The 16,750-nt window shown below is 42.6% G+C and overlaps 1 protein-coding gene across 2 annotated transcripts in view; it reads left to right on the top strand.

The window, feature by feature from the left end:
- The first annotated feature begins 10,940 nt into the window (after positions 1–10,940).
- The window catches only part of spop (speckle type BTB/POZ protein), a 120,969-nt gene continuing 115,159 nt past the window's right edge, over positions 10,941–16,750 (top strand). Inside the window, exon 1 of one of the 2 annotated variants that reach the window (XM_068013266.1) lies at positions 10,941–11,044. The gene's annotated coding sequence lies outside the window, so the exon portion shown is untranslated. Of the gene's footprint in view, positions 11,045–11,994; positions 12,014–16,750 lie in introns of those variants that run through there. The other variant, XM_068013267.1, reaches the window with a different exon arrangement.

Below are 16,750 nucleotides of genomic sequence, written 5' to 3'. Positions count from 1 at the left end.
GCACATCTAACTAACCTCAGAATGCTGAGACATAAAGAAAATCAACACATTAATGAATAAATTTACAAGGGCATGAGATGCAACAAGGAAAAGCTTTTTTCTGAGTTTGATTCACAATTGTTAGAGGCCTCTTGCCACCCTTTGTGACTTGCTGGCACCTGAACACCTTTCCAATGGTTCATATAGCTTCACTCCTAATAATGCTTTTATCATCACAATGCTACAGGGAAAGTGTACCTTAGGTTATTATAGATATTTCTAAATTATACAGCTTCTTCAGGAAAATAAAAATAGAAGCTAAAATCAGTGTAGTAACTGATGGATTATCAAAATGGCAACAATTTTTGAAGTCCAGTTGAGACAATAAGCCAACTAGCCTTTGGTGTTACAGAGACAAAACACTAAAAGTCAGAATTAGAAGCAGATGACCTAAAGGGCGGAGAGGATTTTGGATAAACGTTTTGAGTAACGAATTAACTATTAAATCACAAGCAAGAAAGTAAACAGTTGTTCCTCTTTTCCTTGTACTAAGGATGTGAAGATATGTCTTGATGGGAACAGGGATAGGGAGGTTCCCAAAACAGAATTTGGAGGGAGTGGCATCTATCTGACTTTGAACTATTGTCCAAGACCCAAACTCAAGCAGTCAGCCATGGAAGAAAGAAATACTTAGGTTTTCTGCAAGAGAAAATGGGATTAACTGTCAACTATCCAGTCTATACTTGGATGAAGGTGAAGGGATCTTCTGGTAGCACCTGTAAAATCATTAAACTAAGAATTATATTTTGTATATTCATGCTGTAATGGTTTTGCAAAATTACCCTGATTAACAGCACTTGGCATTTCTATAGTGCTTTTCACATCCATGCATAATTGTTGAAGGACAAATTATGCAGGAGAGGAAAAGGGAAAAATTGAGTAGGTTAGAAGAAGGACCAAAGGTTTGGCTGAAGTAAGGAGATTTTGAAAACAGGGAGGGTAGTGGAGCATAATAACCACAGATAGAGGAGCAAAAGGGGGGATAAGAAGAAGCCCAATGTTAGAAGAGTTCAGGCAGGAATTTAAGGTAAGATGGACAAGATGAAGGCTAATGGAATGTCAGCCTTTATCTCAAGAGGGCTGGAATACAAAGGGGTGGAAGTTACATTACTCCTATATAAAGCTGTGATTGGATCTCATTTAGAGCATTGCATTCAGTTCTGGCACCTCCCCTCAGGAAAGATATATTGACCTTGGAGAGAGAAAGCATTTACTTTGGTGGGGGAGTCCAAAACAAGAAAGCATAACCCTAAAATTAGAGCTAGATCATTTAGGGTTAATGTCAAAAGCGTTTCTTCACACAAGGGTAATTGAAATCTGGAACTCTGTCCCTCAAAAAGTTGTTGAGGCTAGGTCAATTGAAAATTTCAATACTGAGATTTTCATTAGGCAAGGGTATTAAGGATTACAGAACCAAGGTGGGTAGATGGAGTTAAGATGCAGATCTGCAATAATTGAATTGAATGGTGGAACACAGTCAAGGGGCTGAATGGCCTACTTCGATGCTCCTATGCAGCCAACATTACAACTGTTTTGCTTACAGTAAGATGCTACAAACAGCAATAACAACAATTAACCTGAAGTCACAAAGAAGTGATTTTAAATCAAAATTTAACACAAACTTTTACTTGGGTAAAATGATGTCCACCAGTAAATCGTAAAACAGAAGAAGTATTTCTTTTAATAACAGGGACAAAGACTGCAGTCCTGTGCCTATATGCCAAGGATGAGTTTGAGACCTGGAGTGAAACACTTTGCTCGTTTTTTAAAGATTAAATAAACATATACGTACAGCCAATATCCCAAGATTACAAAAGCTGCTTTGCCATAAAAGAAGCCATGCCACAACCGATTGAATTCAACCTTCTCCCCCGCTCCTCCTCTCTCTCTCCTCCTTCTGTTCCTTCTTCTAATTTATGGCTACAGTCTTACTTCATATATACTCTTTCTAGTTGTATTAATCCATAGGCATCTGCATTTCATAACCCTTTACCCACTTTTGGTACCAGTGAAAATACTAACCCTCTATCACTCAAGACTTTTTTTCTGTTGTCCACAGTCTCTAGACTAACTGACTGGCGTTTAGGGTTAGCAAGTCATAGAATGCATTTTTATGGTTAGTTCCAGATAACATAATCTCTAAATGCAAACAATGTATGACCTAATTCAGAATCAGACCTCTGTAGCTGACTGTTACCTACATTGCCAGGTATATTTTAGTCTTTCATTCTTCCTATAGCATTTAATATGAATTGGAACATCATATAAAAAAATTATTTTTGTACAAGATGAATTAGTTTATTAACTCTTGATCTTGATATCTAACACAGATGTTGGAAGGCCTGCTACATATTTCCAACATTTTCTGTTTTTACTTCAGGTTTATTTCTTTTATCATTATATGTTCTATGGGTGGTGATTCATTTGGTTGATATAAATTGCCCAGTTCAGTAAATCCATGCAGAGATATGAGAGCTTCAGATGCAGGTGAAACTATGAACGTTTTGGCGATGCAGCTGTAACATATAGCTGATACCCAGTAGTGATGACTCTCATAAAAACAAATCGGAGTTTTCAGTTTCCAATGCTGGAAACACTATTGTTTTCCCCCCTTTTCTTTAGTGGAGTAAGAGCATTATTTTCCAGCTAAACCACTCATATTGTTCTGCTATATTTAGTTTTAATTAGAAGTACCATTATTATTATTATTCAACAAAGTTAAATGATCGATCAAATGTAGTGTGATTTTGGAGTTGAGGCATATTTTGAAGCAGGACAAAGCAGCCCACTTAATTGGCACCCCATCTACAAACATTCACTCCCTGCACCACCGACGCACAGTGGCAGCAGTGTGTACCATCTACAAGATGCACTGCAGCAATGCACCAAGGCTCCTTAGATAGCACCTACTAAACCCGCGTCCTCTACCAACTAGAAGGACAAGGGCAGCAAATACATGGGAACACCACCACCTGCAGGTTCCCCTCCAAGTCACACACCATCCTGACTTGGAACTATATCACCGTTCCTTCACTGTCGCTGGGTCAAAATCCTGGAACTCCCTTCCTAACAGCACTGTGGGTATACCTACCCCAAATGGACTGCAGCGGTTCAAGAAGGCAGCTCACCACCACCTTCTCAAGGGCAATTAGGGATGGGCAATAAATGCTGGCCTGGCCAGCGTCGCCCACATCCCATGAATGAATAAAAAAAATATATTTTGAGTAAGGCCACTGTTTTACAGTGACTAACTGATCAAATTCCATTTTTATGATATTGGATTCCAAGATATTTTCCAGTATTTTGGGGATCACGTATGTGATTTTTCCATGCAAACTGTAAACAGGTGTGCAGGAGATATTCTTTTGGGTTCAGCATCACTGGTCCCTCCTTTTACTACACAATATCTATTCATACAATAGCATGGTCCATAATCATGCAACCTCACATTGTGTGTACTGGATAGTGTAATCACACATGTGCTCTCACGTACATTGCTCCTACTTTTGAGAAGATGGATTGATGACTGCTTTAATGGACTGAGGCCTCTGACTGCCTTGATTATGTGTGATTCTAATCAGACAAAAGAATCAAACAGTCTGTAACAAAATTAAATGAAAAATTGCTGTCATTAGAAAGAATGCTAATAAAAGAGAAACTCTTTTCATTTCCCGGCGGAGCAGCAGGAGAAGGTAGCGACTCTTCGGTGGGTGAGTGAAGGCATCAGGAGCTGTGTTTTAAAAGTAAGTACTTACTGTTTTACTTACTGTTTTCCTTGTCTTTGAGTTTCTTTTGGCGCCGGAGGAACCGGAAGCTGGTCGGCAGCGAGGTCTCCTGGGTAGGTATTTTCCTTAAAGGTGCGGAGCTGAGTAAACCCGAGCCACTACACATGTAGTGTCTCCCGCCCATCCTCCTCCTCTAACCTAATAATAAGACCCTTTTTACCCTCCTCCTCTAGCCAAAAAGGACTGAACAGGTAAGCTATTTACTGTTTTTGTTAATATCTAGAGTTGTACTTAACTAAGGGGTAATTGAATAAAAGAAATGGCAGCCAGTGTAGTGTCTTGCTCCTCCTGCAGAATGTTCGAGGTGAGGGAAACCTCCGGTGGCCCTGCCGACTTCACCTGCTGGAAGTGCATCCGTCTCCAGCTCCTATCAGACCGTGTTAGGGAATTGGAGCTGGAGCTGGATGAACTGAGGATCATTCGGGAAGCTGAGGGGTTGATAGATAGAAGCTACACGGAGGTCGTTACTCCACAAATCAAAGGCAGCTGGGTAACAGTTAGAGGTGGGAAGAGGTCAGTGCAGGGATCTCCTGTGGTCGTTCCCCTCAACAACAAGTATACAGTTTTAGATACTGTTGGGGGGGACGGCCTATCGGGGGCAGGCTGCAGTGACCGGGCCTCTGGCACGGGGTCCTGCACTGTGGCTCAGAAGGGAAGGAGGGAGAATGGGAGAGCACTAGTCATCGGGGACTCGATGGTGAGGAGTACGGACAGGCGGTTCTGTGGGCGCGGGCGAGACGCACGGATGGTTTGTTGCCTCCCTGGTGCCAGGGTCCGTGATGTTTGTGATCGCGTCTTCAGGATCCTTAAAGGGGAGGGGGAGCAGCCAGAGGTCGTGGTGCACATTGGCACCAACGACGTAGGAAGGAAGGGTGGCACAGATGTTAGAAGTGAGTTTAGGGAGTTAGGCTGGAAGCTGAAAGCTCGGACGGACAGAGTTGTTATCTCTGGTTTGTTGCCGGCGCCACGTGATAGTGAGGCTAGGAATAGGGAGAGAGCACAGCTGAACACGTGGCTGCAGGAATGGTGTAGGAGGGAGGGCTTCCAGTTCTTGGATAATTGGACTGCATTCTGGGGAAGATGGGACCTGTTCAAACAGGACGGGCTTCATCTGAACCAGAGGGGCACCAATATCCTGGGAGGGAGGTTTGCTAGTACTGTTCGGGAGGGTTTAAACTAGTTTGGGAGGGGGATGGGAACCGGACTTGTAATCCAGGGACCAGTGGGTCCACTCAGAAAGACAAAGAGTGTAGTGAGGTATTGGGGAAGGTAGCACTGTCACAGAGGACAGATGGGCACGGAGAAGGGTTAAAGTGCGTATACTTCAACGCAAGAAGCATCAGGAATAAGGTGAGTGAATTGAAGGCATGGATGGGCACTTGGGACTACGATGTTGTGGCCATCACTGAAACGTGGATAGGTGAGGGGGAGGAATGGTTTTTGGAGGTACCTGGTTATAGATGTTTTCATAAGATTAGGAATGGTGGTAAAAGAGGTGGGGGGGTGGCATTGTTAGTTAGAAATAGTGTAACAACTGCTGAAAGAATTTTCGAGGAGGATCTGCCGACTGAGGCACTGTGGGTTGAGGTCAGGAACAGGAAAGGAGCAGTCACCTTGATGGGAGTTTTCTATAGGCCCCCCAATAGCAGCAGGGAGGTGGAAGAGCAGATTGGGAAACAGATTTTGGAAAGGAGCAGAAGTCACAGGGTAGTAATTATGGGGGATTTCAACTTCCCAAATATTGATTGGCAACTCTTTAGATCGAATAGTTTGGATGGGGTAGTGTTTGTGCAGTATGTCCAGGAAGCTTTTCTGACTCAGTATGTAGACTGCCCGACCAGAGGGGAGGCAATATTGGATTTGGTACTAGGTAATGAACCAGGGCAAGTGATAGAGCTGTTGGTGGGCGAGCACTTTGGAGATAGTGATCACAATTCTGTAGCATTCACTGTGGTAATGGAGAGGGATAGGTATGTGCAACAGGGCAAGGTTTACAATTGGGGGAAGGGTAGATATGATGCTGTCAGGCAGGAACTGAGGAGCATAAGTTGGGAGCATATGCTGGCAGGGAAGGGCACGGTCGAAATGTGGAACTTTTTCAAGGAGCAGATAGTAGGGGCCATTGATAAGCATGTCCCTGTCAGACAGGGAAGGGATGGTCATGTGAGGGAACCGTGGTTGACAAGAGAGGTTGAGAGTCTTGTTAGGAAGAAGAAGGATGCGTATATAAAGTTGAGGAAAAAGGGCACAGGCATAGCTCTGGAGGGATACAAGATGGCCAGGAAGGATCTGAAGAAAGGGATTAGGAGAGCTAAGAGAGGGCATGAAAAATGCTTGGCGGGTAGGATAAAAGAAAACCCCAAGGCCTTTTACGCGTATGTCAGAAATATGAGGATGACTAGGGGGACCATAGGTCCGGTCAAGGACAATAGCGGGAGACTGTGTGTTGAGCCGGAAGAGATAAGTGAGGTTTTGAATGAGTACTTCTCTTCGGTATTTACGAATGAGAAGGGGTGTATTACTGAAGAGGACGGTGTGAAACAGACTGGTAAGCTCGAGGAAGTGCTCGTTAGGAGGGAAGATGTGTTGGGGTTTTTGAATAACTTGAAGATAGACAAGTCTCCCGGGCCTGACGGGGTATATCCAAGGATGTTATGGGAAGCAAGGGATGAAATTGCAGAGCCGCTGGCAATGATCTTTTCATCTTCTCTGCTGACGGGGGTGGTACCAGGTGATTGGAGGGTGGCAAATGTTGTGCCCCTGTTCAAGAAAGGGAATAGGAACAACCCTGGGAATTACAGGCCAGTTAGTCTTACTTCGGTGGTAGGCAAGTTGATGGAAAAGGTGCTGAGGGATAGGATTTCTGAGCATCTGGAAAGACACTGCTTGATTCGGGACAGTCAGCACGGTTTTGTGAGGGGTAGGTCTTGCCTCACAAGCCTGATTGAATTCTTTGAGCAGGTGACCAAGCAAGTGGATGAGGGTAAACCAGTGGATGTGGTGTACATGGATTTTAGTAAGGCATTTGATAAGGTCCCCCATGGTAGACTTATGGAGAAAGTCAGGAGGCATGGGATAGTGGGGAATGTGGCCAGTTGGATTAAGAATTGGCTAACTGATAGAAGGCAGAGAGTGGTCTTAGATGGTAAATACTCAGCCTGGAGCCCAGTTACCAGTGGCGTGCCGCAGGGATCAGTTCTGGGTCCTCTCCTGTTTGTGATTTTTATTAACGACTTGGATGAGGAAGTCGAAGGGTGGGTCAGTAAATTTGCAGATGATACAAAGGTTGGTGGAGTTGTGGATACCGAGGAGGGCTATTGTCGTCTGCAAAGGGACTTGGATAGGTTGCAGTGCTGGGCTGAAAAGTGGCAGATGGAGTTTAACCCTGAAAAGTGTGAGGTCGTCCATTTTGGAAGGACAAACATGAATGCAAAATACTGGGTTAACGGTAGGGTTCTTGGGCATGTGGAGGAGCAGAGAGACCTTGGGGTCTATGTGCATAGATCATTGAAAGTTGCAACTCAAGTGGATAGGGCTGTGAAGAAGGCATATGGGGTGTTAGCGTTCATTAGCAGAGGGATTGAATTTAAGAGCCGTGAGGTGATGATGCAGCTGTACAGGACCTTGGTAAGGCCTCATTTGGAGTACTGTGTGCAGTTCTGGTCGCCTCATTTTAGGAAGGATGTGGAAGCCTTGGAGAGGGTGCAGAGGAGATTTACCAGGATGTTGCCTGGAATGGAGAATAAGTCTTACGAGGAAAGGCTGAACATTCTAGGCCTCTTCTCATTAGAAAGGAGAAGGATGAGGGGTGACATGATAGAGGTTTATAAGATGATCAGGGGAATAGATAGGGTAGACAGTCAGAAACTTTTTCCCCGGGTGGAGCAAAGCGTTACAAGGGGTCATAAATTTAAGGTGAAGGGTGGGAGATATAAGGGGGATGTCAGGGGAAGGTTCTTTACCCAGAGAGTGGTCGAGGCATGGAATGCCTTGCCCGGGGAAGTTGTTGAGTCAGAAACTTTAGGGACTTTCAAAAGGCTTTTGGATAGGTATATGGATAAAGGAGAATGATGGGGTATAGATTAAATTGTCCTTGACAGAGGACAAAGGATCGGCACAACATTGTGGGCCGAAGGGCCTGTTCTGTGCTGTATGTTCTATGTTCTATGTTCTATGTTCTTCCTATTACTACAGTGTAGGCATTCCTGCTGATGAATGCGCTTTCACTGGTGGGAATGAGTAAAAGGGTGCCTGAAAGAAGTAAATTTAGATCCCTGGCATTCCTGCCTACTTTATACTTTGCACAAGATCATGGGCCTGGTTGTCCACCTGTTTTGTTTACTTCAGCACAGAATGTGCAAGGGCTTCATTGGGCATCCAGATTTCATTCAGCTGAAGGCATAATGCGGCTGCCCTCAAATCTGTTACTTTGCTGATTCCAAAAGACATTTCAAACAGAGCTTGCATTGCAATATATGTATGTAATGTTTTTGTGCCAGTGTGTCAGTGAGCAAAAAGGAGGAAAAGGCATAACAAATGCAGAGTGGCAATAGTCCTGAGATCGGGTAAGACCTCTGGCTTTCCCCCTACATCATTGAAGATTATATTGGCAAGGATATCCAATGCACCCTCCTCTAAGAGAGTGAAGGACACGTCATTTCTGCGCCCTCCAGTTTGAGTCTGTTCCCTTTTGTTATATGCCATCACGTTCTGGAAGCAGGGAAGTAGCCTTCAGATGTTGCATGTTTAAGGAGTATGTACAGTGACAGATATTTGATGAACCTGCAGCCATCTTGTGTATCAGTAGCTGTATTTGTAGTGGCATCATGTAGCTAGAGTGTGTTGGAAGGTTTTGCTGTCTAAAGCCCTTTGTTACAAATTTTAGGCCTGTGGGAGATAGTCTCTTGGGTTCAGCATCACTGGTCTCTCCTTTTACTGCACGATATCTAGTCATACAATAGCATGATTCATAATAATGAAACACTGCATTGTGTGTTCTCGATAGGGTAATTACACATGTGCCCTCATGTACATTTATCCTATCTTTGGGAAATGGACCGATTACTGCTTTAATGGATCAAGGCCTCTGACTGTTCCCCAGCTCTCCAAGTTTGGGGATAGACCATTTGAGATACCAATTAAATCTATTACCGCTCTCCTTGGTGTAGATTCATGGTAACTGCCCTCCTGAATAAAGTCTTTTCAACAAAATATGAATTATTAGAATATCATGGCAAACCCACATAGTCTCAAATTAGTATAGTATTTTAGAAACACCTACCTAACACATTCTTTTTGCTGTATATTTGCCTAGATCTCATGGGTTTTGCAGGAATCTATCACCTTGTCAGCTATTTCCCTACATATGTTTCAGATGACTCTTGTCTAGGGAGAGTGCTCCTCAATGCCAATCAGAAGTACCTTCCTTTGCAACAGCACCCAACGGCTCCATCCATAAATGTGCCCTTGTAATGTGTGAAAGCTTCCATTGGACAAAAACAGTGTGAAAGCTTGTTCCTTTTGTTTATTTCACGTCAGATTGCTTTAAATAGCTGCTGCAGTTCTTTAAACAGCTGCAGCAGTGCTTTAAATTCATTGGTTAGTATGGCCATTGGTTATGAAGGAGCTCATAATTAATAGTTTTAAATTGGAATTGCAGACCTGGATCTCCTACATCACATTGTTCTTTTCAGAATAGTGCTCAGCAATGAATTTCTACCCTTATATTTGCAAAGACACCTGCAGCTTTAGTATTTAGCATTTAATGTTATAATATATATCTCCCCCTCAAAGTAGTGATCATTTCAAACAGTAAATTTCAATGAATGCCCAATGTGACTTGGTCCTGATTTTGTATTTTGGAACGATATATTGTATGATAATTTCTGTTGACGGTTTAATAATTTTAATAGTCAGCTTTAGAAACTAACAGTTTTCCTACTCATGTCAGCTTGTCACCATTTTACAAGAAAAAACAATATTTTCTACAGGCATTGAAGACTGTCAATATCAACCAATCAGGTCATTCGGAAGGCAGGTCACAGCCAGATAGGTTGGAGGTGAGGACTGGAAGCAATCAAACCTTACTTTCTCCTATTATTTGTTGGACACAAATTAGAACAGAAAAAATGAGCTAATAGTTATTCAGAATCCCACATACAGGTGTGTTTATTTCCTGCTTGTACCCAAAAGCAGTGATAAATAGCTGACTTTTTTGATACCTATTGTCACTGGACTTGCCAAGGATTAGAAATAAAAGGGAGTAGAGTTGGAGTGATGAAACATTTTAATTTAAAACAAACTTTGATTCACACTCAGAATTGCAATAGGCTGCAGAATGCCAAATAAATGCATCAAACTGCATGGGTGGTGCAGTGGTTAGCACTGCAGTCTCAGAGCTCCAGTGACCTGGGTTCAGTTCTGGGTACTGCCTGTGTGGAGTTTGCAAGTTCTCCCTGTGACTGTGTGGGTTTTTGCTGGGTGTTCTGGTTTCCTCCCACAGCCAAAGACTTGCAGGTTGATAGGTGAATTGGCCATTGTAAATTGCCCCCAGTGTAGGTAGGTGGTAAGAGAATTGTGGGGATGTGGTAGGGAATATGGGATTAATATAGGATTAGTATAAATGGGTGATTGATGGTTGGCACAGACTTGGTGGGCCAAAGGGCCTGTTTCAGTGCTATATCCTCTATGAATCTAAAACAGGTGTCAAAATCAAACTGTTCTAGGGGTGTGCACGCATAGAAAGTAATAAAAAGAGAAAATGCTGGAAATACCCAGCAGGTCAGGCAGCATCTGTGGAGACAGAAACAAAGTTAACGTTTCAGGTCGATTAACACTCCTCTATTCATTTGCCTTTTCTAAATCATTCCTGTTGCTAACTATGCTTTTGTGCAAACATGTAATTTTTTCATATAACATTGTGACAATCAGTGAGATTTGCTACATTACATGAATTACTCCTTTTATTTTTGCCTTTATCAAAGATGGCAATCCCTGGCTTCAAATGGACACAATGAGGGGTAATACGCATGCACCTGATAACAAGTCAGCTTTGCGATGAGCGGCCACCTGAATCTGCGCAGCCGCGAAGGACGTCATTTCCGGCAGCGCGACTGCCGGATGGGATGTGAAGCGCCTGTTAACTCGTGAAGTACCGGGGCAGTGGAGGCGAGGGGGGTGGAATGGTGGTGGTAAAGACAGCAATAAACCCGGCAGAGTCTGTGAGTATGTTGGCGAGGGAAGGCCGCAAACCGGGTAAAATCACAAACAAGCGACGTGCCGGCGGTGGTAGCGGGGGGGTCAGGCGGTGGCAAGGCGGTGGTAGCAGCTGGCTTCCGCCTTCCCTCTGCAGGCTGCTGCAGTCCCGCAGGCCGCGCCGCCAGTCTTTATTGCAAATAAACTTTCCGCTCGTCCCTGCTCCGATCCAAAAGTCCTCCCCGCTCCACCTCCCAGCCTTTACTCCCCGGAGAGGCTGGAGGCCGAGGCGGGGTGTGGTGACCGGATCTTGCCCCTTTGCCATCCACCGGCGCTAGTTTAACGTGTTGGAAACATCTGGAGCAAATGCGGAGAGGGTCTCCCCTATAAAAGTTTATTTATCTCTTTTCTAAAAAATAAAATAGAAGACTGCGTTTCAGAGTTTGTCTTATCGCATTTAATGTCTGAGTATTGGGGTAAGGGCTTTCTGTGTATAAAGTCTTGGTGCAAAGTTTTAGTGGAAAATAAGTTATCTTGTTTTTCTCGCCGTTTTATTTTAAGTGCATTTGACGCAGATTTTACTCGAGTTGGGGGATGGTCAGTCTATGCTGTGACTCCTGAGGTCACAAACTCCTGTGATGTCACAGCAGCTCCCCTTAGATCAGGCAAAAATAGTGCAACTGCCATGAGAGCATCACAATTCCAGTTGGTTTCAATTGTTCGAATACCGTGGTGGCTCTGTATCTTCTATCTAGCAAAACAGACTGGTGAGTTTCCCATTTGAGCCTAATCTTTAGCGGTGGTAATCTTGAATGTGCTGCTACTTTCCATCAATCTCATTAGCTCGTACGCACTGTTATCAGTGTCACTTTCTAGCGATCTCATTGGTCAGTAGCAATCATGTAACTGCATTTTGCTCCCTCTTCGATTTACAGGAACCCTGGACCAAGATGGATTAAGTGAAGCTGAGGATTTGGCAGGCTTCAGTTTATGCAGTTATGTTGATGTAATATTCATAGTTGTTGGGGAAATGACTGCTGCTGTGTCATTATTAACAACGTAACATCAATGAGTCACTTGTGATACAGTGATGCCAGAATTTTTTAATGACTCAAAGGCTTGTTTTGTTGAGCAGGGAGGGTGAAAAAACAATTGAGGTGGCAACAGAGAAGAGGGGAGTGAGGGTAGACATAATGATTGGCTCTGGAAAATGGGTCAAGGGTGTGAGTGCAGCCCAGCTTCAGTGCCACAAACAATATTGAGGGAAATAGATGAGTACTTTGATTCAAAAGACATTTTTTGCATACTGCAAAGACTCCTTTTGACTTTAGGTTGACTTTGTAACTTCAGTTGAGTCATTCTGATTTGTGAGACTATACAGTATTTTAGGTTTTAGAATTGGAATCTTTATGATTTGCAAACATCTTTATTGCAGTGAAGGCTTGAGACAGTAATTCAAGCCACACCATCCCTCTTCAATGCTGCTATTAACTGTAACACTTCACGGTGTACAGTGTTTCTGTTAGAGGATATTTCAATTTTTTAAATCAATATAGATTTATTTTCTTTTTCTCCACCCATTTTTTTGGTTCTTGCTCCTTATCTTCAAAGCTGCTGTCTCACAGCAAAACTAGTTCATTTTTAAAAATTTCACTGTGATTCAGTTTAAGAAAAATACTTTGTTCAGTTGTGGCAGTCTTCATGCTGCTGTATTTCTCATACTATTGTTCCGATTCAGAATAGGAGTAACACTGGTGTGTACATTATGTAAGGTAATGATTTTTGTCTGCTGGCTCTGCAGTACTTGATGCTTTTAGATAGTGAGCTGGGTGTTGTGGTGAATTGTGGATCTGCTCAAGCTTACTTGTTGAGTACTGGCCAGCCATTTTTGGGAAATGATCATTCTCCCTGTGTCTGCGTGGGTTTTCTCCGGGTGCTCCGGTTTCCTCCCACAAGCCAAAAGACTTGCAGGTTGGTAGGTAAATTGGCCATTATAAATTGTCACTAGTATAGGTAGGTGGTAGGGAAATATAAGGACAGGTGGGGATGTTTGGTAGGAATATGGGATTAGTGTAGGATTAGTATAAATGGGTGGTTGACGGTCGGCACAGACTTGGTGGGCCGAAGGGCCTGTTTCAGTGCTGTATCTGTAATCTAATCTAATAATGTTCATAAAATCATTTAACTTTTCTGGCCAAAAATTAAATCAGCTAAGTGTAATCAGGTTTTCTGTGATATATCCTTTGTATTGGTTACTTCAAAATATTTTTAAACATTGTTCCTGGCAGTGACTTAAAAATCTGCAGTGTACCAATCAATAAATATACGAGAATCAAAAGCTGTTTGAAGCCAGATACTGTGTTGAGATAAGGGACTGCACTATATTGTGGAAGTCGCATCAGCTTTAACCTAACATGAAGCAACAAGGCTAAGTGGTAGTAATCTGCCACTTTCAATGCATGGATTTGTGTCTTTTCTCTCTCTCTTCTCCCCAACCAAGAAGAGTGTTTTTCTTTTAAATATATAAACTGAAGAGTGAGAAAAGGTCATTTGTTCCATCAAAGTTCATTCCTCTCTTACTTTGTTTCTGCCTAGTATCCAATTGCATTTTGAGTACTTTAATATCCTTGATTCTGCACTAATTTAAAATGTTAGATTTTATGCAGAGATTATGAGCACTGTCACTGCCAAAACATTTAATGACATTTACTGGAAATAATAGTATGCAAAAAGAACTACTTTCCATTTTAGAGGGCCGTGACTTGAAATCATTCTCACAAAATAAACATCAAAGTATTGAATACCAAAAAATTGACATGATCAAACCTGAAGTCCACATGCACCCATTATTTAAAAACAGGAGATTTGCCTCCGTTGTGACTCTGGTAAATGCAACATTTAGTATGACCTTCACCTAAAGAGAAAAAGGGAATTCCAGATTTAGTCCCTATTGGTGCTAAGCTAAATGGTATGAAGTTTCTGTTCTTGACTGGTATCCTGCTGCAAAGTTTGTGTTTTGCTGGTGATTAAAAATAGGATTGGACTCTGCTACGATGCTCCCTATAGTGGAATTGCCAGTCAGTCATGATCTAGGTACGCATTTGAAGAAAGCTATTTTGGCGATGTCCCATAGCATTGCCAGAGTATGAGCCAGTGTGTTAAGGATATGTCGACCATCTGCCATGGAAGACATTGGTCTACGCACCAAAGCAGTATCTTTGCTATGCTGCAACATCATGAGTGTCTCAAGTGTTCAACTGTCAACTGACAGTACTTATCAAAGATGGTTCAGGTGTAAATAACAAGGCCAGATGATGAAGCCTGCAGAGTATTAACTCTTGAAGCCTGATGTGCTTTCTTTGCTGTCCTATCTTTTCCCTCCTCGTCGCCACCCTTAATCTCTTTGGCTTCCCAATGCAACACTGCCCTCGACTATGGTTTGCTGTTAAGCCACATTTATCCAGCTTGTAGTATTGAAAAGTTTTGGTGCAGTGGTTAGCACCGCAGCCTTACAGCTCTAGTGACCTGTGTTCAATTCTGGGTACTGCCTGTGTGGAGTTTGCAAGTTCTCCCTGTGTCTGCGTGGGTTTCCTCCGGGTGCTCCGGTTTCCTCCCTCAGCCAAAAGACTTGCAGGTTGATAGGTAAATTGGCCATTATAAATTGCCCCTAGTATAGGTAGGTGGTAGGGGAATATAGGGACAGGTGAGGATGTGGTAGGAATATGGGATTAGTGTAGGATTAGTATAAATGGGTGGTTAATGGTCAGCACAGACTAGGTGGGCCGAAGGTCCTGTTTCAGTGCTGTATCTCTAAATCTAAAAAAAAATCTAAAATCCTTCTTGCAAATGTCTATAATCTGATGTCCGATCAGCGGCCTTGCCCTTAAAGCATCTACAAGCTCTCCGTACAAAGGATCCTTTACTATAGAATATTATTTTCGATCCTATATAGTTGCTAAAGCCACCAAAGGCAGCTGTATGTGAACAGTGTTATTAGACTTGGTAATTTAGTTTTCTCAAGTATTTTGGCATGAGGACCTTTGTCTTCCCACTTGATGCGGCAGGTGCAGTGGGTGTAGAGTGTGTTTAGTCCATCCATATTAGCTGAAGGTGATCCAGGTCTCGCTGATATGACAGTGAGCTTGGAGCAAGTTTGGTTGAGCGATATCTTGATGTTCAATGTTAATTTTCTAATATCCCACATATGCTTTGTTAGTTAGCTGAATGTGGTTGTTGTCTTTCTGATGCAAGAGTTTACCTTGTCATCAAAGGATCAGTTGATTCTAGGTAGCAAAACTTTGCACAACCTCTAGCAACCACTACTTCTGGTGTGGTGAACCTACTCTGTGCCAGTCTGATTTGATCCTTCCATGTTGATACAAAGGCTACAGTCCAGTACAATGATAATCAATATGACAGTTGAAATCAGTACTGGTGTCAAAGAGAGATGTGTTTTGGTACCAACACTCTTTGGTATATTCTCTGCTGCTTCATTATGCTTTCTCATCCAACGCCTCTTCAATATTGCATGTCTAATTCCAAAAAGTAAAACCAATCATTTGTTAAGTGAACTTTTTGCTGACCATGCAGCCCTTGGTGCACACAGTAAAGTGGAACTTAAAACAACTTTTCAATGGCTTTTCGCATGGTAATATTGCACGATAACTTTGGATTAACCAATAGTCTAAAGAAGACAGTGATCAGTGCCTTAACAAATTGTGTAGAAAATTGAGGGACCCCTTCCAAAGACAATCAACGTTAGAACCTTTCTAATACACTGGCTCTTACTGATGGCCAATCTTCATTTGGGAGTCTAGATAACAAATACCAGCAAGCTATTCAACAAAAGGGGCGGCGCAGTGGTTAGCGCTGCAGCCTCACAGCTCCGGCAACCCAGGTTCAGTTCTGAGTACTGCCTGTGCGGAGTTTGCAAGTTCTCCCTGTGACCGCGTGGGTTTCCGCCGGGTGCTCCGGTTTCCTCCCACAGCCAAAGACTTGCAGGTGATGGGTAAATTGGCCATTGTAAATTGCCCCTAGTGTAGGTAGGTGGTAGGGAATATGGGATTACTGTAGGGTTAGTATAAATGGGTGGTTGGTCGGCACAGACTTGGTGGGCTGAAGGGCCTGTTTCAGTGCTGTATCTCTAAATGAATAAATAAATCTAACCATGACCCAAATAACTTAAATCCTTGTGATTATTTCTCTTATATTTTGTGTGAATATTAGAGCACTGTTGATGGTAAAATTGCTTGTTGGGTTACCAGAGCTGACGATGAGTGAGTTGGATTACTATCAGCAGAAATAGTTATTTAACATTGGGTGCTAATGCAATGGTATTTTAATAGGCTTAGTATTTGCTCCAAGATGGTTCCCAAATCCATGGTTATCAGTGTTCAATGTTTTTAAAAATATAGAACCGGAAACGAGCTTCAACTAAATTGATACTAATTCTTGGTAGAAATTTTACATTTATTTTGAAAAGGCATTGATTGTATAAACTCTTTGTAAGCAGTTAATCTGTGCCTACCTTTTTAAAATATTTGATATGGCTGCTTATATGTATTCGCTATCCTGTCAACCTTGAAATTTTAATCTAGTTGTCATTGTTGGGTTGAAGTTCTTGGACATCTGCAGTAAGGTGAGACAGGTGCAAACCTTCCTAAGCTCCAATTCCATATTGTCAGAGCTGCTACCTACTTGCTTTCACAAATAAATCTTAGCATAATCACCTT

This window comes from Heterodontus francisci, chromosome 33, assembly GCF_036365525.1.
Source record: "Heterodontus francisci isolate sHetFra1 chromosome 33, sHetFra1.hap1, whole genome shotgun sequence".
Taxonomy (NCBI): Eukaryota; Metazoa; Chordata; class Chondrichthyes; order Heterodontiformes; family Heterodontidae; genus Heterodontus; species Heterodontus francisci.
The sequence above is the reverse complement of the archived record's forward strand: the minus strand, read 5'-3'. Positions and strand labels throughout refer to the sequence as shown.